Raw genomic sequence first — 22,811 nt, 5'->3', positions numbered from 1 at the left:
GGTGCAGACCATCATTTATAAAGCCCTAAACGGTTTGGGACCCACCTACCTTCGTGACTGTATCTCCTACCATAAACCTGCCCGAGCCCTTCGATCATCAGGGGAGGCCCTCCTGTCGCCACTGCCTTTATCTCAGGCCCGCCTTGTGGGAACAAGGGAGAGGGCCTTTTCTGCTGTGGCCCCCTGTTTATGGAACTCACTGCCCATTGAGATCAGGCAAGCCCCCACTCTTCTAGCCTTTAGGAAAGACTTAAAAACATGGCTCTTCCGGTGTGTTTTCGGAGAGTAACTGTTATATACCTCCTTTGTTACTCCTCCCAACATCTATCCTTTAGACCGTTTCACTATCTCATGCCCCTGTTCCCCATGGTTTTAGTCTTATCTCTTCTTACCCCGAGGTTTTAACTTTGTGTCCATGCGGCCCGCCCTTGTTATGTTATGCTGCTTTTGCTTTGATTTTGTTCTGTACTGTGCAGTGTTATTCTTGTATTGTTTAATTGTATTTTGATATGTTGTTTTTATATTTTGTTATATTGTATTGTCTTGGGCATGGCCCCATGTAAGCCGCCCCGAGTCCCCGTTGGGGAGATGGTGGCGGGGTATAAATAAAGTTTTTATTTTCTTATTATTATTAACAGTCTTAACTTCATAGAAGCCAGGTATCTATGGTGTAACATTTTACACCACTTTCAGTTACTTTACATTTGCTCTGTTGCATGTCCTTGCCCTATTTCTTTGTGTCATTATTTTAACAGTTATAAGCCAGAAGCTGAGGGCTGCATCTTTATTATGATACAGACATTTCAGACAACCGTGTGAATAAAAATGAAAATGCATGTCAAAGGGTTTTTGACTCTTCTCTGAAAGGTTATGCTTTTCATTAAAAGTTACAGTCTCTAAATGGTGTTTTCCAAAAGGTTATGAATGCCATTTTCCAAAAGGTAAGGCTATTTTCAACTTCTGACACCCTGCCATCAGAAGTCCCTCCTCGCGCTACCCAATTGACAAGCTGGCACTGCCTATCATTTAGCTTTTCTGAAACTGGATTTGAATTCTAACTCCTCTAAATAATGTGTGGTGCCTTATTAATCTCATTTCTTCCTTTTTTATCCTATTGAGGTCCTATTTTTCAATTTGGAGTTTGCCTGTTAGAAGAGCTGGTTGATATAAAGTCCACAATAGCTTCAGAAGCACTGTTCACATAAGATAACAGATATATCTGAGACTTACACCTATCCACCAGCCATCAATAGCCATTTCGTCCCAAGACTGTGATGATGTTGTTAAAGCAAAAGGTCTTCTTTGTTAATCAAATAAGCATGTACATATGGCAAACATACGAGATTAAACCACTCATTGTCATGTGAAAATGACTCAATGAAATCTTGACAACCCTTTTCATATGCAACACAAATCCAGATTTTACTGCAGAGAAGAGAACTTTTGAGCATCTGGAGCTCAGATTTCACAGGCTGGTTGATGTAAGGGGTGTGTCAATTTCTCTTTGAATAACAGATGCTGAGAAACTGGAATGGGAGAGCACTACTGCACTTATGTCCTGCTTTTGGGTTTCCCTTGCTCATCTGGCTCACTGTAGTAAGAACTTAAGACTCAACTACCTATATCATTTTGGCTTGATACACATAAGCCATATTTCAATATCCTTAGGGTTTTACACACATATGAGAAGCAGAAGTTCTAATTTTTAGTCACAATCTTCCTGGAAAGAATCCTTACTAGACAGAACTTCTCACTTCAAGCTCTTTTCCCCTGGTGGCATGTGAACTGAGATATATATAGAGAGAATAATGTATAGAGACAACCCTCCACATTCACTGGGATTAGGGGCACATGACACCCATTGAAGTAAATATATATATATGAGAGAACATCTCTCTAAGAATTTCTAGATTCTCCAATACAAATTTATCATCAACTTCCACTGGAAAGCAATAGTAGAATTGCACTTGAAAACCTAGAAATTACTTCTTTCAATGAATCTCTATATCCAGAGGACCTTCCTGGAGGATTTATAGATTTTTAGAAAGAACATTTCTGAATAATAAAACTCACAATACACAAATCTGCAAATGTGGAGGGTCAGCTGTATTGTTACGATATTATTTTTCTACTGGTGCCATCAGTCTGAGAGAGAGGTGTCTGTTTCATTATATGTACTATAGGATGTTAATGAGTTGAAGGGTCTCCATTTGGGAATTTAATTTGCTCAGTTGGTGTTTTGCGTTCTTTTAATGGGGGTGATAGTATTTTGGCTTTTCCAGAGAAATAGAAATCTATGGTTATTTCACTCTCATACATTAGATTCCTAAAATTATTGAAATGGGAATAATACAGGGTCACAGGTATTTAGACTTGAATACATTTGTTCAGATCTAGACAAACACATCTGTTAAGGTCTAATAAGTCACACTCAATATCAGCAATGAATACTGGATTACAGAACTTCAATATTTTAATTTCTGCAGTTACCACCAGAATTCAAGCTCTTCTGGATAAGCAAATATACAGATAGATATATTTATATATATCAGAGGGTACTCAAAAAATTAAGATCAAGGGAGGGAGGTGAAAATCTTGTGGTTGGTGAGATTGTAAGAGTATTGTACATCTTTAATTATTTTTTCATTTATTTTGCAAAAAATGAAAAGTTTTAAAAATTGTACTTTCCCCTTAAAAGCAAAAAGTTGCTGCTTCTAGGGAAACAAACAATCTGGTAGTAGTTGCTAGTCCTTTAGATGGAGTGTTTCAACATGTCAAAATCCTTTCTCTAATCAAGAAGAAGATCTGAAAATATTGTTTACACCCCTTCATTCAAATTTCCACCTTCCATTTCATTTATCCTTAACCCTCCCCTTTTCTAAAAAGCAGTAGTTTGAATGAGATGACAATTAGGAACAAGGGAATTGGTTTATTAGTTTGCTTCTATTTTTCTGTTAAAGAGGTTGCTAGACAACGACTTCCATGAGTAGCAGCCAGCACAGCTAATGATTACTGATAAGGGGAGTTGTCCTTCAACAACATCTACAGATGTTCCCCATCACATATTAAAAGCAACAGGCCTACAGTGCTGGCAAACTTCATATTCTTCTAAGCCCACAGCTACAGTGTTTAAAGTAGTAAATTAAACATAGAAAAGTTTAAACCTTGGATCCAAAAAATATAGCCCTTTACATTCCTGTATTGTAAACTTAAGTGGGAGTACACTGGAGGGAGACATAATTGTAGCAAAAAGGGAGTATGCGCACGCACACACACACATATACAGATAGATCTGTACATCACATGTGGAAACTGAAAGGCTAGCAAAACACTTCTATTGCTTTCATGGCGTATGATAGCTTACTGGATCACAGCTACATTCAGAGACACTGAAGTGACACCCATCACTTCCTTTCTCAGTATTTGTAATTCCGTTACTTCTTAAACAAGGGCTGGAAGCTTCAGGTTCCGGTTTAGATTACTTGTATCTGTATGTATCCAAAATACTGGGATGCTCTTCAGCTGGAGGGTAAAAGACACCAAAGTAAGCTAATAGTCATGGGGAAGAGAAAACCAACAGATGAAGAAACTGAAAGTGGCAAATAGGAATAACTAATCAATTATTGCAGTACAGGGATGTCAACAGTGCCCCCTTCAATCTTAACTGGGGCCAATGTTTTCCGGATTTTTTTTGTGTCAGGAGCAACTTGAGAAACTGAAAGTCACTTCTGGTGTGAGAGAATTAGCCATCTGCAAGGACGTTGCCCAGGGGACGCCTGGATGTTTGATGTTTTACCATTCTTATGGGGGGCTTTTCTTATGTCCCCACATGGGGAGCTGGAGCTGATAGAGAGAGCTCACCCGTTCTCCCCAGATTCAAACCACCGATCTGTCGGTCAGCAGTCCTGCCAGCACAACTCATTTAACTCATTGTGCTATTGAATTAAAATTATTTAAAGTTGGGATGAGGAGTCAAGCAGACAAGGTTGCTGATGACACCAACTTATTTAAAGGACAGAAAAATAAATCAAGTTGGTAAATGTAGTCCATCTTAAGAACAGTAGTGGACATTATAGCAAACAAAAACAACTGTCTATCTACTACAGATGTTCATGGATTTCAAGTCCCATTGGCTCCAGGAACCATGGGACCCGTAGTGCGGCAATATCAATCTAGACTAGAGGGACAAATAGTGCTGACTACTGAATATCTAATGGACTGCAACTCTGCCTAGCAGGGATTTTCAACCTTGAATTCCATTTCTTTTTACACAAAGGGTGCTTTTCTTTTCATTGAGCCTTAATTATATAGGCATTCTGGGACTTTTTGACTGTTCTCAAAACTGAAATAAGAATTGAATTGTCAAGATGGGTGCTCTGAACAAAGCAGTCCCAGTTTTTTAAAATGAAATATCCCAGCACAAAATGAGCATACGAAAGTAAGAACATACATACAGACTCAATTCCTTGCAAGGATGAGCATATGCCGGCCCTGGCTTTTTCCACTATCTGGAAAGTGGGTTTTTTTCTAGTTATGAATAAGGTAGAGGTCTAACATACAGGGAGGGACCCAGTTTGTAAAAATTAGTATAAATACAGGGAATCAGATAAATAGCCCATGAGAAATGTTTTTATTCAGGCTCAACACTTACAGTTCATCTGAAAATCTTCACCTTCTCAAAATACCAGCTGAACCTGAAAGAGGGGCAACACTATATTATTAGACATGCTGGCCACTGAAGCCCAAAACATCTGGAAGGCACGATGGCTTAATCCGGGTCTAATGCATTTTTATCCAACCTTTCTATCACTTAAAACTTAAAGTTACCGAGAGCCGTGTAACAGCATCTGTAACACCAATAACAAATAGAAACTAAACAATTACAGTGGAAACCCCTGGAAATGCAACAAGCAATAAGTAAAAAAATACAGCAGCATAAAATGCATTTCCCCCTGTAAGAGACTAATTTCAAGTTTATATACCATGAAATATTAGTGCATCACAGCACCTAAGAAACTGAGCTGTGAATCAGAAGTACCCAATTCAAACCTGGAATCTAACATTTTAGGTAAGCCACTGTTTCTCAACCTGACTTCATCTTCATTTTAGAGATAATACGTATTTATATGTAAGTGTATTTTAAGACTACAAGGACAACAAAGGTTTTGCCAGTTTTCAAGTAAAGGCAACTTGCAGTTATGTGCAAACGCAGAAATGCAGTGGCCATCAATTTGTATACACAAGACAGGCTCAGAAACCATAGTTTGAAGACTATTTATTTTGTATCAAAAGCATTGCATAAATTAGTATAAAAATGATAAAAAATAGAAGGAGCACAAGTGGCTAAATATCTTTTGACCAAAAACGAGCAACAGCAATCACATTGTCTGTAGCCTCAAACAATTCTTCCTCTGTACATGAGGCAGGACACTGCGGACAAGCATACAGATGCGGAGTTGCCTGTTCTGCTCCACTGTTGCACAAGATGGAATATTCTTTTTAGGTAATGCCATCTTGCCAGGTTGTCTTTTGATCTGGCCACTCCACTTCTGAGTCCCTTCAGGGACTTCCAAGTTGCCCATTCTTGGTTTGCCCCTGGAGGTAGACCCTCGTGGGGAGCCATCCAGTTGGGATTTCCTGGTTTAGCTGCACAGAGACACTCTTGCTGTCGCTGGGGGAACGGTAAGAGGAGTGATGGTTCTCATAAAGCTTTTCCTTGATTTGAGTGTACTGGGAGGAGGCTGATAGCCATGCAGTGGATGGCTTTCACAGTGTTCAACCTTATTTTTCTCACAGTTAGCAGCAACTTCCCTGTCACACATCCCGGGGGGGGGGGGGGGCAATGCCCGCTAGCTTGTAGAGTTTATCCACAGGTGTAGGTCTGAGACATCCTGTGATTTTTCTGCATGTTTCGTTCAATGCTATGTTCACCTGCTTTGCATGGGCAGACTTGTGCCAAACAGGGCAGGCATACTCAGCAGTTGAGTAAGACAAGGCTAGGACTGATGTTCTTATTAATTTTGGGTCTGCACCCTATGCACTGGCAGTAAGTTTCCACAAGATGTTATTGCATGCAGCTACTTTGTGCTTGGTGTTTCTATATGTTAGTGAAATCTGAAGATGGTTTCTTTACTTACAGTATGTCCAGAAGTAGCAAATACTAATAAAGACAGAAACAAGTGCTTCTGATCACATCTCTCCAAAAGAATGTAATGAAAATAATGTGTTTAAAGACACTACTAAACCAACATTTCCATTACACCCCAAATAAGACTTCACAAGAACATTACACATGCTTATAAAGACAAAGTAGATCACACTAGTCTGATCAATTCACCAAGATCAACCTTGCAAACAAGGCCAGATCATGGCATATGATGGCCAGAGTCACAGGACAAAATTGTGTCAGTTGACTCTGACTTCAACATTGACACCTAAACAAAGTCTCCCAGGATATATGAGGGAAACAAACCTGTTTATACACAGGATTATACAGTAGTTGGGAAGAATGGCTATCTAAGCCCAGCATCCCTTAAGGAGGTTTCGCTTTTCTCTTCCTCATTAGAGAGTTAGCCCTCTTTGTGAGAAGATCATATTCTAGAAGAAAGGCTGAATTAAAAAAAAATCCTTCCCCAGTTAGCCTTTAAGGTTTCCAGATAAATAATACTCAACCTGTATTTCAAATAGAAAAACCAGGGGGGATTAAAAACATTGTCTTCTATAGTTAAGCTAGCAAGTTGCTGGGATTTTTTAAAGACAGGAAAATCTTTATGCTTCTGGGATAGCAATCAAGGGTCAAAATTAGAAGAGTGTTATCTCTGTAAATATTTCTTGTCACTTAGTCATAATTTACAGATTAAAATCCAAAGGTGATGTACTGCATATAATGTATAAGTATAGAAATGTTTGCCAAAAATTTGAGCCAAAATGGGTCACTGTTAATATCATACTGTAACTCTTATATTAAAAAAAAGGAACAATCTGTGAGTAAAGTGGAAAAAGCCAAGAGCTTTGTCCATCCCTGGAGAAACTATCCCACTCCCTTGAAACAACTTTCCACTTATCTCTGAGTCATATCAAAATCCATAATTTGGGCCCTAAAACTTGCCCTCAGCGTATACACAAGTATATTCGGTAACTAGAGAAAGCCACTTGTAGCCTTTGCAAGTTATAATCACTGTCCAGCCTTATGAGCACTGATGAGTAAATCCACTGAACTCTGGAGGCAGATTTACTTTGGTATGCTGACTAGCAGCTGGAAAAAAACATTTAGGCAGGTGGCTTATTGCAATGAATACCAGAGCCAGGCAAATATCTTTTTATGTACATTGCCTATAACTAAAAGGGTGTCAAGAAGTTTTACAAAACTGCTAGTCCTCTCAGTCAAGCAGAGCTGGTGCCCTACATATCAACTGAGCTATGACAGTTCAACTGCTGTCAAACTGCATTAATTCTACAGTGTAGACATACCCATATTGTTTTAGCCTTTTCTTTTTAACTGTATTTTCAGCCACGTTTGAGTGCACTTTTGGAGGAAAGGCAGGGTACCAATCAATCAGTCAATAAAGTGTACAGTATAGACTTACAGAAAGGGAAAAAGCAGACTGTAAGTTAGCACTCCATCCTATGTATTATGAAATTTATGTTTGCTCAAGATCAGAAGTATGTATAAAAAGGCTTGATTTGAGATTTCCATATCCCAGGTTGCACCTCCACTATAGGATTAATGCAGTTTGATATCACTTTAACTGCCTTGGCTCAATGCTATGGAATCATGAGAGTTGTAGTTGTACAAGTTATTCACCCGTCTCTTCCAAAGAGTGCTGGTGATTCACTAAACTACATCTCCCAGGATTCTATTTATTGAGTCATGGCAGATAAAGTGGTATCAAACAGCATGAATTCTACAGTGTAGATCAGGCATGGGCAACCTTCATTCTACAGTGTAGAGGTTGTTAGGAACTGTGGGAGTTGAAGTCCAAAACACCTGGAGGGCCAAAGTTTGCCCATGTCTGGTGTAGATGCACCCTCAGAAGCCAGCTGTCGGCATGTAAACACTGTGATCACCAGTCGAAAGAACTCTGTCAACAATTCATTTCTATACAAAGAGATGAACACAGCAGCTCCCAGTATTACTGCAGTTTGGCACATCAGTACAATACAGGGAAACGTGGCAAGTGATTGAAAAAGCATTCCTGTCTCCTCCGCACAGAGCGCAAGCCTTCCTGCACAAATATCACGTCTCATGCCGCAATCCTAAGGGACCCCTTTCCAGCAAACACAGTTAATTTTTTAGGGAGGGGATCCCATGCCTGTAATTGTGGTCTCAGGACAGAGTAGCAGATAGGAGCGATTCAGCAGATGCTTCCAGAGGGAAGTAGGTACAAACCCCATCCCTACAGAGGTTTACTCAGAGTTAACACACTCATACTTTGCAAAAGAAGACACATATGCATAATAAACATGTTGTACCACACTTCAAGACATAACAAAATGCAGCCAACAAATACATTATTGTTATTATTATTATTGTTATTAGATTTATTTATATCCCACTTTTCTCTCCTAAAGGAGACTTATTATTGGGTTGCTGTGAGTTTTCCGGGCCATGTTCCAGAAGCATTCTCTCCTGACGTTTCTCCAGCATCTATGGCAGGCATCCTCAGAGGTTGTGAGGTCTGCTGGAAACTAGGCAAGTGGAATTGTGGAAAGTCCAGGGTGGGAGAAGGAACTCTTGTCTGTTGGAGGAAAGTGTGAATGCTGCAATTGGCCACTTTGATTAGAACTGAATGGCCCTGTAGCTTCAAAGCCTGGCTGCTTCCCGCCCGGGGGATCCAGCTAACACCTCCTAACAAAGGACTCCCCCGGGCAAGAAGCAGCCAGGCTTTGAAGCTACAAGGTCATTCAATGCTAATCAAAGAGATTAATTGCAACATTCACACTTGCCTCTAATAGACAAGAGTTCTTTCTCCCATCCTTGACCTTCCACAGATATATAAACTCCACTTGCCTAGTTTCCAACAGACCTCACAACCACTGAGGATGCCTGCCATAGGTGTGAGAGAAACGTCTGGAGAGAATGCTTCTGAAACATGGCCATACAGCCCGGAAAATTCCCAGCAACCCAAAGTTGTTGCTATTATTGCTACTATTACTATTATCATAGTACACACATATATATGATACATACACACACGCGCATACATACACCCATATCCCTAACGACATTTCCGATGGAGCGATCCCTAACCCAAGAGAACCACTGCAAAGCTGCTCCTGCTTGGGCATCCCTCTCTTGTGCACATCTCTGCATTTTTGGGCGATGACATCTTCTGCTTCTGGAGCCAACAAAGGCTACACACCCACTTCCAGCCTCTGACTCACTGGATTAAAGAAACAGAGGGGAAACCAGGCTTCCAAAGGGTGCATCTACACTGCAGAATTAACGCAGTTTGATACCGCTTTAGCTGCCATGGCTCAAGGGTATGCCTGCCATGGGTGCTAGTTGGGAGAAGAACCAGCCCCCTTTGGCAGAGGAGGCTGAAAGACCTTGCAAAGTTCCCTCAGTTCCATAGCATCGAGGCATGCAAGGCAGTTAAAGCGATGTCAAACCGCATCCACTGCACAGTGCAGATGCGCACAAAAGAAGCACACAAATTAAAAAGCAGATGCATTCTCCATGTGCAACAACCTCCTTCACCTTCAGTAGCGTCTCCCTTTCTCTGTGTGTGTGTCTCTTCTTCCTTTCCTTCTCTTCTTCCTCCCGCCGCTCCTCCGCCTTCCCAAAGCATCGCCCGCAATCAGCATTTCTCTCCCCGCCGCAGAGCGATCCGCGCATCCATGCTACCCAGGAGGCGGCTTGGAGCGGAGGGCTTCGCGCGATTGGAGGAGGCCAAAAGGGATCCCGCTTCTCCATTGGTCCTGCGGAGTGCCCATCTCGGTGTTGCTAGGAGCAAAAGAAGGAGGGGGAAAAGGGGGAGGCTGGCTTGCTTCGGCCCTCCCTTTCCCGCCCCCGCACGAGCAGGCCTCGCATTCCGAGCCTGACCACGTGACCCGCCCCTAATTGCGCTCTTTTGTACAGCTGTGTCCTTTCTCGCGCTCCGCTCCTTCCAGTCCTGTTCTCCTGTATTCAGTGAATGCAGGTTTAACGGCCAGAGTTCAATGCTGGGATTTTTAGTTTGCTGAGGCATCGCAGCCCTCTTTAGTAAAGAAGGCTAAAGACTTTGCCAAACTACAACTCCTGTGGATACCAGTATTAAAATCTGGCTACCAGTATTTTAAAAAAATCTAAAATCAGGACAGTAAACAAAAACAAAAAAATAACCAGGGGTTCTAGACAGGAAACAATCAGTGCCAACTAACACCTCCCAACAAAGGATTCCCCCAGGCAGAAAGCAGCCAGGACTTGAAGCTGCAAGGCCATTCAATGCTAATCAAGGTGGTCAATTGCAACATTCACACTTGCCTCAAACAAAGAAGAGTTCTTTCTCCCAACCTGGACATTCCACAGGTATATAAAACCCACTTGCATAGTTTTCCAACAGACCTCACAACTTCTGAGGATGCCTGCCATAGATGCAGGCGAAATGTCAGGAGAGAATGCTTCTGGAACATGGCCAGACAGCCTGGAACACTCACAGCAACCTACAGCTCCCATGGCTGCACAGCACTGAGCCAAAGTGGTCTCAAGCTGTATTCGTTCTGCAGTGAAGAAGATGCATCCCTACTGCATTCTCTTTGCTTCAGGGGAAATGCCGTGCTCTGATTTAATCTAAGCATCTTCTTAAAGATATGGATGTATATGAGAGTGGCTGCTGTCCTAGGCCTCAAACTGACTCCATGGGCAGAAATGGAATTGGAAAATATGATTTATTTATTTATGTATTTATTTATTTCTATTCTGCATTTCTCCCAGGTCAGGACTCAAAGCAGCAGACAACATATAAAAGAATAAATCATAATAAAACTTTATTTGTATCCTTCCCTATCTCCCCGTGGGGACTCAAGACGGTTTCCAACAGGCAAACAAGCAGTGCCTATATAAAAACCATACAAATTTAAACAAAAAACAATACTAAACATTATACGCTAAATTAAATTTAAAAAGCAAAAACATAATAACATACAATAAAAGTAAACAACACCATCATAGAATCATAGAATCATAGAGTTGGAAGAGACCTCGTGGGCCATCCAGTCCAACCCCCTGCCGAGAAGCAGGAAATCGCATTCAAAACACCCCTGACAGATGACCATCCAGCCACTGCTTAAGAGCCCCCAAAGAAGGAGCCTCCACAAGTTTAGATATCATAAACAATCATATCTAATAAAAATGATTTTTAAAACCTACATCAACAAAATCAGCATTTGAACAAAGAACACAATTAAACATTCAATAGATTAAAAATCATCTGCTGAACTTGCTGACCAAAAGCTCAGCGGTTCGATTCTGGGGAACGGGGTGAGCCCCCGCTGTTAGCCCCCGCTGTTAGCCCCCACTGTTAGCCCCAGCTTCTGCCAGCCTAACAGTTTGAAAACATGCAAATGTGAGTAGATCAATAGGTACTGCTCTGGCAGGAAAGTAACAGTGTTCCATGCAGTTATGCTGGCCACATGACCTAGGAGATGTCTATGGACAACGCCAGATCTTCGACTTAAAAATGGAGATGAGCACCAACCCGCAGAGTTGGACTCAACTAGACAATGTCAAGGGAAAACCTTTACCTTAGATTAAAATAGGTTAAAAACCCCATCTAGTATCAGGTCATTTAGGCTGCAGTCAGGAAGTTCATTTCAGTACAAACACTGCACCCAATAGATCTGGCATTTATTCTCCATTCAGGACCCTGGAAACAAACCTCAGTGGATACCAAAGACCTTCCCTATCATGAGCTCACTGTATCCACAGATTCTGCATCCAGAGGAGATATTATTTACAGCTCAAAAATACCTTTTTAAAGCCCCCTTGATTTTCTTGTTTTTATATAAGGGAGATATTTTATTACGTCATTGTATATAATGGGACTTGAGAATCCACAGGTTTTGGTATTGGGGTCCTATAATCAAAATCCATTGGGTATCAAGGGCCCATAGATAGCCCCACATCCCACCCCAAATCATATTTGTGCTTTTGAGATATTAAAGTGAACTTTTCATCATTAACAAGAGTAGGAATTTATTTGTTGATTTCTCTGAATATTACAGATGTTCTTTCATTGAATGTATTTTGTTGTTTATTCATTAAGTCTCTTCCGACTCTTTGTGACCTCATGGACCAGTCCACGCCAGAGCTCTCTGTCGGCTGTCACTGCCCCCAGTTCCTTCAAGGTCAAGCCAGTCACTTCAAGGACACCTCCATCCATCCTGCCTTTGGTTGGCCCCTCTTCCTTTTTCCTTCCATTTTCCCCAGCATCATTCTTTTCTCCAAGCTTTCCTGTCTCCTCATGATGTGGCCAAAGTACTTCATCTTTGCTTCTAATATCCTTCCCTCCAGTGAGCAGCCAGGCATTATTTCCTGGAGGATGGACTGGTTGGACCTTCTTGCGGTCCAAGGCACTCTCAGGATTTTCCTCCAGCACCAGAGTTCAAAAGCGTCTATCTTCCTTCGCTCAGCCTTCCTTATGGTCCAGTTCTCACATCCATAGGTTACTGAGGGGAATACCATTGCTTTGAATGTATTTAGGGAGATATAATTGGAAGGTACATTGCAATGCTAGATTACTTAGTACAATGGCTGATCTTCAATGTTCCAGCTTCAAAACAAAGCAATAAGCTGTTCTTCTCAATCAATATTTGATTCTGTCATTTCCTTCACCACTCAAAGCCCAATTCCAAAATTACCTTTTACTTCAAATGAAATACGACAAAATGGTGTCATTCTCTCATTTTGTCTTGGTTAGACTGCTTCTTGAGAAACAACTTCCTTACACTATTATTACAAGAGGGCATTTCTTTGACCACATTTCTTTGCTTTATTTTGACCTTACCATAGAGTCTCATGGCTTGTAACAATTTTTTTAAAAGCTAACTATCTTGCGTCTAATTATTGTTCCAATAGAGTCATCTACACTGTAGAATGAGTGCCGCGTGACATCCCTTTCATTGCCATGACTCAATGCTATGGATTCCTGGGATTTATATTTTGTTGAGATACCAGCACTCTTTGTCAGAAAAGGATAAAGACCTTGTAAAACTACCACTTCCACAATTGCACAGTATTGAGCCATGTCAGTTTAAGTGGTATCAAACTACATTGATTCATCAGTGTAGATGTACCCTATGTTACTTCCCATTCATAACTTGCAAAATCTGTTTCAAGATTAAGTAAACACTACCTAGTTATCGGGTAGGACTAACAGCATCTCCCAACAACTTCTCTTCCTCCTTTAAAAAATAATGCTGTCCCCACCACTCTGTATGCTGGTTCAAAATGCAATGTCCTAATATTATTTTGTCTGTCTGCAAGGACCTGTGGTCTATAGACACCTATCACAAAACATTGGTGTAATAGTGTCAGTTAAAAATAGCCAGGTCTGCCAGGAAAGTGATTGTAGTTGAACCCAAGGGAGAGTCAGATGACAAGTGACCTTCAAATACAGTCTAGCTGTTTAAGACTCTATAAATCATGTATGGTTTTTCAATCGATACCAGGTCCAAATTCTTCCACTATGAGCAACATTTCATCAACCACAGTGCTGACTTATTTATGAGTTCCCTCAGTACCGGATTTTTATCAATAAATACAGGATTCATTCATTCCCATCATCTCCAGTCCCCAAACGCATTGTGTTGCATGCAGACTACATTAGTGTAACTTCAACTACATTTGTTTGTTCAAACATTTATTGGCTGTTTTTGACCTTATCAAGGACTCCCATGACAGGTTACCTTTTCAATAAATAAACAAACACCTGTGCCAATTAAATAAAAGACCTTCAAGACATTAACGCAAAGAAATATAGAGTCAAAATATTCCATTTAAAGGTCAAGGAAGGGATTTAAAAGATCACTTTGCTCTTGGAAAAAGTTATCAGGGATGAGGGAAATCTACATTTGGAAGGCCTTTTCCTGGTACAGAAAAGGCCTGTCCCTACCTCCCAGTTTTTGAACTGGGACATATAACAACATCGTAGAAGCAGACTTCAGGCTAATCTAGGGCCCTTCCACACAGTCATATAATCCAGAACATCAAGGCAGATAATCCACAATATCTGCATTGAACTGGGTTATCTGAGTCCACACTGCCATATAATCCAGTTCAATGTGGATTTTATACAGCTGTGTGGAAGGGGCCATAGTTCTAAGATGTAACTTGGTTCCCATAGAATCATAGTGTTGGATGAGACTTTGTGGGCCATCCAGTCCAACCCCCTCCCAAGAAGCAGGAAAATTGCATTCAAAGCACCCCCAACAGAAGGCCATCCAGCAGGGCCGTAGCCAGAAAAAAATTTCGGGAGGGGTTTTGAAAATTTCGGGGGGGGGGGGTTGAACCCCTAGCACATACCCCTCCCCACTACAAACCTGTCAATATCTGCTTGAGATAGTGCCTGGAGGGACTCTTAATGTTTTGCATCTCATAGACTTAGCATGGGGATTTGGTTAATCAGTTAAAATTCATGAGTAAACGAGATTTTTGTTATAACTTGAAAAATTTCGGGGGGGGGGGGGGTTGAACCCCTAACCCCCCCTCCCCCTCGCTACAGGCCTGCCATCCAGCCTCTGCTTAAAAGCCTCCAAAGATGGAGCCTCCAGCACACCCCGGGGCAGAGCGTTCCACTGCTGAACAGCTCTCAGTTAGGAAGTTCTTCCTAATGTTCAGGTGGAATCTCTTTTCCTGAAGTTTGAAGCCATTGTTCTGCATCCTGGTCTCCTCCCTATGACTTCCCCACACATATTTATACATGGTCATCATGTCTCCTCTCAGCCTTCTCTTCTGCAGGCTAAACATGCCCAGCTCTTTAAGTCGTTTCTCATAGGGCTTGTTCTCCAGACCCTTGATCATTTTATTTGCCCTCCTCTGGACACTTTCCAGCTTGTCAACATCTCCCTTCAATTGCGGTGCCCAGAATTGGACACAATATTCCAGGTGTGGTCTGACCAAGGCAGAATAGAGGGGGAGCATGACTTCCCTGGCTCTAGACACTATACTCCTATTGATGCAGGCCAAAATCCCGTTGGCTTTTTTTTTGGCATCGCATTGCATTGTTGGCTCATCTTTAACTTGTTATCCATGAGGACTCCAAGATCTTTTTCACACGTACTGCTGTTGTGCCACCAAAATCTAGAAATGAATGATTGCTAGATTTTGTTAATCTGGGCATCTGCTTACTGAGTTTTTTGGCCAAGGTCTCTGAATGTATTTATGACCCCTGCTACACTGTCATATAATCCAGTTCAAAGAAGATAATTTGGATTTTATACAGCTGTGAAGAAGGGACCTAACATAATAGAATTGATGTACCTTGTCAAAACTTGAACTGCCATGGCTCAATGCTATTGAATCCTGGGATTTGTAGTTTGGCGATCCACCAGCCCTCTTTGGCAGAGAAGGCTAAAGCCGTTGTAAAACAACAACACTCATGGCCAAACAACTTGGCAAGCAGGTGCTCAGATTAAATCAGAGCATGGCGTTTTAGCCTAGAGGAGAGATGCTTGGAAAAGCTGAATACATTGGTCTGTCACTAGAGTCTGTCACCCCGACTCTGGAACTCCCTCCCCAGGGAGATTAGGTTGGCTCCCTCTCTACCTTCCTTCAGGAAACAACTGAAGACTTGGATGTTTCGGCAGGCCTTTGGAGATACAGTCATTAATTAATCAGCCCCAGAGGGTTTTTAATAATCTATCCAGTATTTATTACGATTTTACCATTTATGTGTTTTAAATGCAATTTTTTATCCTGTATTTTTGTTTTAATTGATATATTGTATTACTGTTTTATCTTTTTATAGTGTGATTTGTATTATGTTGCCTATATTTCGTCCTATGTTGTTTGGGCCTCTGCCCAATGTAAGCTGCCCCGAGTCCCCACAGGGAGATGGTGGCAGGGTATAAATAAAGTTTTTTTATTATTATTATTATTATTATTATTATTATTATTATTATTATTATTATTATTATTATTATTTTATTATGACACAGCAAACAAGATAGATATGCTGGATTTCATATCACAAAATCACAAGTCGAACACTTCCCAAGTGTCTAGGACTGTGTGATGTATTTTCGGATGATGTGCGCAGATCCCAGCAGGGTGGCCTTTTGCAGTTGGCAGATCGTAATTTTGTCAATGTCTATTGTTTCCAAATGCCAGCTGAGATCTTTTAGCACGGCACCCAATGTGCCCATCACCACCGGGACCACCTGCACTGGCTTCTGACAGAGTCTTTGAAGTTCAATCTTGAGGTCCTGATAGCGGCTGAGTTTTTCCTGTTGTTTTTCGTCAATGCGACTGTCACCAGGGATGGCAACATCAATGATCCAAACCTTTTTCTTTTCCACAACTGTGATGTCTGGTGTGTTGTGTTCCAGAACTTTGTCAGTCTGGATTCGGAAATCCCACAGTATCTTTGCGTGCTCGTTTTCCAATACTTTTGCAGGTTTGTGATCCCACCAGTTCTTTGCTGCTGGGAGGTGGTACTTGAGGCATAAGTTCCAATGAATCATTTGGGCCACATAGTTGTGCCTCTGTTTGTAGTCTGTCTGTGCAATTTTCTTACAGCAGCTGAGGATATGATCAATGGTTTCGTCGGTTTCCTTGCACAGTCTGCATTTTGGGTCATCAGCTGATTTTTCAATCTTGGCCTTAATTGCATTTGTTCTGATGGCTTGCTCTTGGGCTGCAAGGATCAGGCCTTCTGTCTCCTTCTTCAGGGTCCCATTCGTGAGCCATAGCCAGGTCTTCTCCTTATCAGCTTTTCCTTCAATTTTTTCAAGGAACTTTCCATGCAATGTTTTGTTGTGCCAGCTGTCAGCTCTAGTTTGTAGTGTGGCTTTCTTGTACTGGTTTTTTGTCTGCTGTGCTTTGAGGAATTTCTGATTTTTGACTTCAATCAAAGCAGGTTCTTCACTTTGCTTTACATATTCTGCCAGGGCATGTTCTTCTTCTTTCACTGCTTGTTTGACTTGTAAGTGTCCTCTGCCCCCTTGATCTTCTAGGCAGATATAGCCGGTCAACATCACTGCGAGGGTGCAGGGAATGATGAATGGTCATGAGTTTTCTTGTTTTTCTGTCCAAATTGTCCAGTTCCATCTGTGTCCAGTTTATGATGCCAGCAGTATATCTTATGACAGGTATGGCCCAGGTGTTTATGGCCTTGATGGTGTTGCCTCCATTGAGCTTGCTTTTGAGAATTTTTCTGACCCTTTGTGTGTATTCTTTACTGACCACAGTCTTCACATGTTCATGCTTGATGTTGTCCAGCTGTAGTATGCCCAGATATTTATAGGCCTCTGGCTGGTGACACTTTATTGTTTGGCCATTAGGCATATTTATGCCCTCACTTTCAATGATTTTTCCCTTCTTCAATACCACTGTCGAACATTTGTCCAAGCCAAACTCCATGCTGATATCAGTGCTAAAAATTCGGACAGTGTTAGTCAGAGACTGGATTTCCGTTTCCGTTTTCCCATACAGCTTCAGGTCATCCATGTACATCAGATGCGAAATGTTGTGAGAATTCTTAGATGTTTGATAGCCGATATTTGTTTTTTGTAAGATTGTTGACAGAGGGATCATGGCAATAATGAAAAGCAGAGGGGACAATGAGTCTCCCTGGAAAATTCCTCTTCTGATGTTGACAAGTCCATAGCTTTCATTTCCAACAAACAATTCAGTTTTCCAGTGCTCCATCATGTTTTCAATGAAGGTGCCAACGTTTTTACTAATTCCGATGGCGTCCAGGCACTTGATGATCCAGCTGTGTGGGAGTGAGTCAAAGGCCTTCTTGTAGTCAATCCACGTCATGTGAAGATTAGCTTTTCGGCTTTTACAGTTCTCCAGAATCATTTTGTCAATCAATAACTGGTCTTTTGTGCCCCTGCTTTTCCGTTTGTTGCCTTTCTGTTCATCTGGCAAGATGTTTTTTTCTTCAAGAAAATTTATTATTATTATTATTATTATTATTATTATTATTAGAGTGTCAAGGCTTTTTCTTCTGCAAACTACAACTGCCATGATTTTATAGCACTGAATTTGAATGCCAAATAATATCAGGAGGACTAGTAAGATATTGCTTTACTGTTAGTATTAAAGGAGAGACAATTGGAACATATATTGCTATGCTAGGTAACTTTGTATAATGACTGATGGTATATGTTTCAGCTTCAAAAGCAAAGCAATGAGCTATTTTTCTCTTCCCACAACTGCATACTTAATAGTTTTGCTTTCAAGAAATTGTAGAAAGGGGTTTGACAAAAAAGCAGAGCATGAAACAGGAGGAAGCACATTCCCTAATCTGGCTCCTATTCCTCCAAGCTGAAAAGATCCAAAAAAGGGTCTAATTTTCATGACCACTTTCCCAGATTGACCATACTGGTCCATACATGTCAGCTTATGGACTTCACTAAACCAAGCAAAGATGTTCATATAATATATGAGCAGCACTTGCCATTTTCCCTCTATGGGCATTTAGAGAAGCATCTTTAAAGCTGTTCAACCCATTTGCAAGACCAGAGTCCAGGCACTTGTAATGAGGTTTTAAAAGGCGAACCATAAAAGGCCAGCTGCTGTTTTCATCATCCAAAGCTTGGATGGAAGGACAGCTTGGGCAGAAGTTGGTAGGTGTTTAACTTATTCCCCCTCTCGCCAGGTTTCATTGATCCTTACATTGTAATCATAAGTCGCCCAGGTTAGGCATTTTGTAATGCAACGTTATTAGAAATGTGTTGTCGAAGGCTTTCATGAGCGGGATCACAGGATTGTTGTATGTTTTCCGGGCTGTATGGCATGTTCTAGAAGTATTCTCTCCTGACGTTTCGCCAACATCTATGGCAGGCATCCTCAGAGGTTGTGAGGTATGGAGAAGCTAAGCAAGGAAGGTTTATATATATCTGTGGAAAGTCCAGGGTAAGAGAAGAACTCTTTGTCAGTTGGAGGCCAGTGTGAATGTTGTAGTTAATCACGTCAATTAGCATTGAATAACTTCATCTCCTGGCTTCCTGCCTGGGGGCATCCTTTATTCAGAGTCGTTAGCTGCCCTTGGTTCCCATGTCTGGAACTCCTGTTTTCAGAGTGTTGCTTCTTATTTACTCTTCTGATTTTTGAGTTTTTTTAATACCGGTAGCCAGATTTTGTTCATTTTCATGGTTTCCTCCTTTCTGTTGAAGTTGTCCACATGCTTGGGAATTTCGATGGCTTCTCTGTGTAGTCTGACATGATAGTTGTTGGAGTGGTCAAGCATTTCTGTGTTCTGTGCTTTTTGATTTTATGAAAGGTGAATGTGTCTCCAGATATTGCTGGACTCCAACTCCCATCATATTGGCTTGTGTGACTCACTATCATAGGTCACAGTAATTGTCAAATGCCTAGGATTAATAGAATTCAAGAGATAAATCCCTCTGTGACTATATGGATTGTTTAGCGATATCAACTCTATTCAGATAGAGCACTTGATTCCCATCTGAGATGAGAGACCAATGGATTGTACTCCTGAACTGGACATGTCTGAGGGCCCTTCCCACAGCCATATAACCCAGAATATCAAGACAGATAATCCACAATTTCTGCTCTGAACTGGGTTATCTGATTCCACACTGCCATATAACCCAGTTCAAAGCAGATAATGTGGGATTTTATACAGCTGTGTGGAAGGGGCCTAAGTTGCTATTATAGAAAGGAAGATACTGGAATAGACAGAACTCTGGAAAGATTCTGCAGGTCTGAACAACATTTTAATATCCAATGCATTCAAGAGAAATATTACATTTCATTAGAGGGTACTTTCCTCACTGAAGTGCTAATAGGAAGCTGTTAGCACTAAGCTAACATGAATATGTAAATGATTTTAAATGAGAGCAATATATTGCTAAGCTTCGTATACCACCATCATTTAAAGAGGGGAAGGCATAGTATTTCATGAAACTATAAATTACTGTAGTACAGACACCAGCAGAGGAGGAACAAGAAGATGCATCCAATGTATAAAATGCTCTTTTATTATACAAATTACACTTTTAAAAACAGATTTTACTAGGAGGCAGCTTAAAGTGGTGTCTATTCATATTTCTTTGGGAACATAGGTGTACACATTACTTAAGAAGAAAAAGAAAGCAAGCATGAAGCATAGTTGTTTGGTTGCTATGAAGCCAGAAGATATTTAAGGTTCAAAGTTATGAAGCACATGACAAGTGGCTCAAATTCAGTCCTTTACCAACAAAAAGGTTCAAAATGCATGTGTGTGAATCCAACTGCAATCCCAACACAAGAGAATACATACATGGATTTACATTTGCATGTTTATCCTTTAATAGACCTAAAAGTGGATTTAGGCCATAGAAATACAATTTGACTTTTAAAAAAGAACATCAATATAATTTTGAACGATTGCAAAGGATAACTTTTCATCTTTCTTTCTCCATTAGAACAGAGGATTGTCCTTGTTTGTCACAATATCGTCTTTCATAACAAAAAGGATATGTTACCCAAGCAGAAATTCTACCATTTTATATATTCATGTACAATTGTGGAAGGCAATTAAATCTGTCTTATAATGTATATATTTATTTATTATTTATTACATGCATTTATACCCCACCCTTCTCCCCGAGGGGACTCAGAGCGGCTTACATTCTGCCACGAGGGCCAGCAACAAATATACTATAAAAACAAAACAATTAAAACATGATAAAAACATGATAAAAACATGATAAAAAGTATACAAAAATTAAAACGCTGCAAAGCAGCGATATTGCACCATCCTCAGTCATTCACTACTGCTACAATTACAGATTTGCGACCCGATTACAACAGCCAATGAGCTTATTCGCTGAATGCCTGGGCGCTGAGCCAAGTTTTTAGTTTTCTTCTAAATCCCGGATATCGCTGGGGAGGGAGTTCCACAGCCGAGGAGCCACCACCGAGAAGGCCCTGTCCCTCGCCCCCACCAGCCGCGCCTGCGAGGCAGGTGGGATCGAGAGCAGGGCCTCCCCGGAAGATCTTAAGGTTCTAACGGGCTCATAGGAGGAGATACGTTCGGATAGATAGGCAGGACCAGAACCGTTTAGGGCTTTGTAGGTCAAAACCAGCACTTTGAATTGGGCTCGGTAGCATATCGGCAGCCAGTGGAGCTGGCTTAGCAGGGGGGTTGTACGCTCCCTGTAAGCCGCTCCCGTTATTAACCTGGCTGCCGTCCGCTGCACCAGCTGGAGCTTCATAGAATCATAGAATCATAGAATAGTAGAGTTGGAAGAGACCTCAAGGGCCATCTAGTCCAACCCCCCGCTAAGAAGCAGGAAATCGCATTCAAAGCACCCCCGACAGATGGCCATCCAGCCTCTGCTTAAAAGCCTCCAAAGAAGGAGCCTCCACCACGGCCCGGGGGAGAGAGTTCCACTGCCGAACAGCCCTCACAGTGAGGAAGTTCTTCCTGATGTTCAGGTGGAATCTCCTTTCCTGTAGTTTGAAGCCGGGCTGTCTTCAAAGGCAGCCCCATGTAGAGTGCGTTGCAGTAATCCAGCCGGGATGTGACCAGAGCGTGGACCACCGTGGCCAAGTTAGACCTCCCAAGGAACGGGCGCAGCTAGCGCACAAGGCGGAGTTGTGCGAAGGCTTTCCCGGCCACCGCTGAAACCTGAGGCTCCAGGCTCAGCGATGAGTCCAGGATCACCCCCAGACTGCGAACCTGCGTCTTTAGGGGGAGTGCGACCCCGTCCAACACAGGCTGTAACCCTATTCCTTGTTCAGCCTTGCGACTAACCAGGAGGACCTCCGTCTTGTCTGGATTCAATTTCAATTTATTGGCCCTCATCCAGTCCGACACAGCGGCCAGACACCGGTTCAGGACCTGGACAGCCTCCTTAGTGACAGGTGGGAAGGAGTGACAGAGCTGGACATCATCTGCGTACAGATGACATCTTACCCCGAAACTCCGGATGATCTCCCCCAGCGGCTTCATGTAGATGTTAAACAACATGGGGGACAAAATCAATCTCTATAGAATGTTGCTTCTGGCTGTTCATTTTAAGATTCTTTCAAATGTAAATTACAATTCCCATCAAGACCAGATTCCAAACTTGATTCATCCAGTTCTTTCACTCAACGGAGTTTTTATATTGTCAGTTCACAACTCTTAGTCCCAACCTGGGATCAGGCACAGAGGAACAAGATCAGGCTATCAAGCATGATCACCAAGGTAACAGGAATGTAGGGGAGATCTAAGAAGAGTCAGTAGCATTTAGCATCTTTTGAATATCCATAATTTCCCTTTCCACAGGCCTCTTCTGGAAATCTTTTGCCATATAGATTTACTTACTGTTGAAAAGGCCCATCTGCAGAATGCAGGCTAAGGGGGCATGATGAAAGGGAAGAGACAGTTCTGAATAGGATTGATGCTTCTTTCTGTTTCTAGCAATTTTGTTCTCATTCTAGCTTTAGTATTTAAAAGAAACAGGAGGGAGGGCTAGTAACTACTAAATGTGGTAGAATACAATCACAAGTGCCTGATTTCTACTCCTTCATCTTTTAAGGGAGAGGGTTATCATTGGTCGTCTTTTAATGCTAGGAGCATATAACATGAAGCACACAACCCTTGAACCAAGGTGTATATAAACATTGCTTCTCAATCTTTGGTCTTCCAGATGTTTTGTACTTCAAGCCC

At 41.5% G+C, this 22,811-nt stretch overlaps 1 protein-coding gene across 3 annotated transcripts in view; it reads right to left on the bottom strand.

Annotated features, from left to right (window-relative positions):
* Nucleotides 1-9,870, bottom strand: part of arhgef10 (Rho guanine nucleotide exchange factor 10) — a 161,113-nt gene extending 151,243 nt beyond the window's left edge. For 2 of the 3 annotated variants that reach the window (XM_062982811.1, XM_062982826.1), the window contains exon 1: nucleotides 9,701-9,870. The gene's annotated coding sequence lies outside the window, so the exon portion shown is untranslated. The remainder of the gene's footprint in view (nucleotides 1-9,700) is intronic. The other variant, XM_062982821.1, reaches the window with a different exon arrangement.
* Nucleotides 9,871-22,811: the final 12,941 nt, after the last annotated feature.

The sequence above is a fragment of the Anolis carolinensis genome, chromosome 1 (genome assembly GCF_035594765.1).
Source record: "Anolis carolinensis isolate JA03-04 chromosome 1, rAnoCar3.1.pri, whole genome shotgun sequence".
Lineage (NCBI taxonomy): Eukaryota > Metazoa > Chordata > Lepidosauria > Squamata > Dactyloidae > Anolis > Anolis carolinensis.
This window is presented reverse-complemented; position numbering and strand designations above follow the sequence as displayed.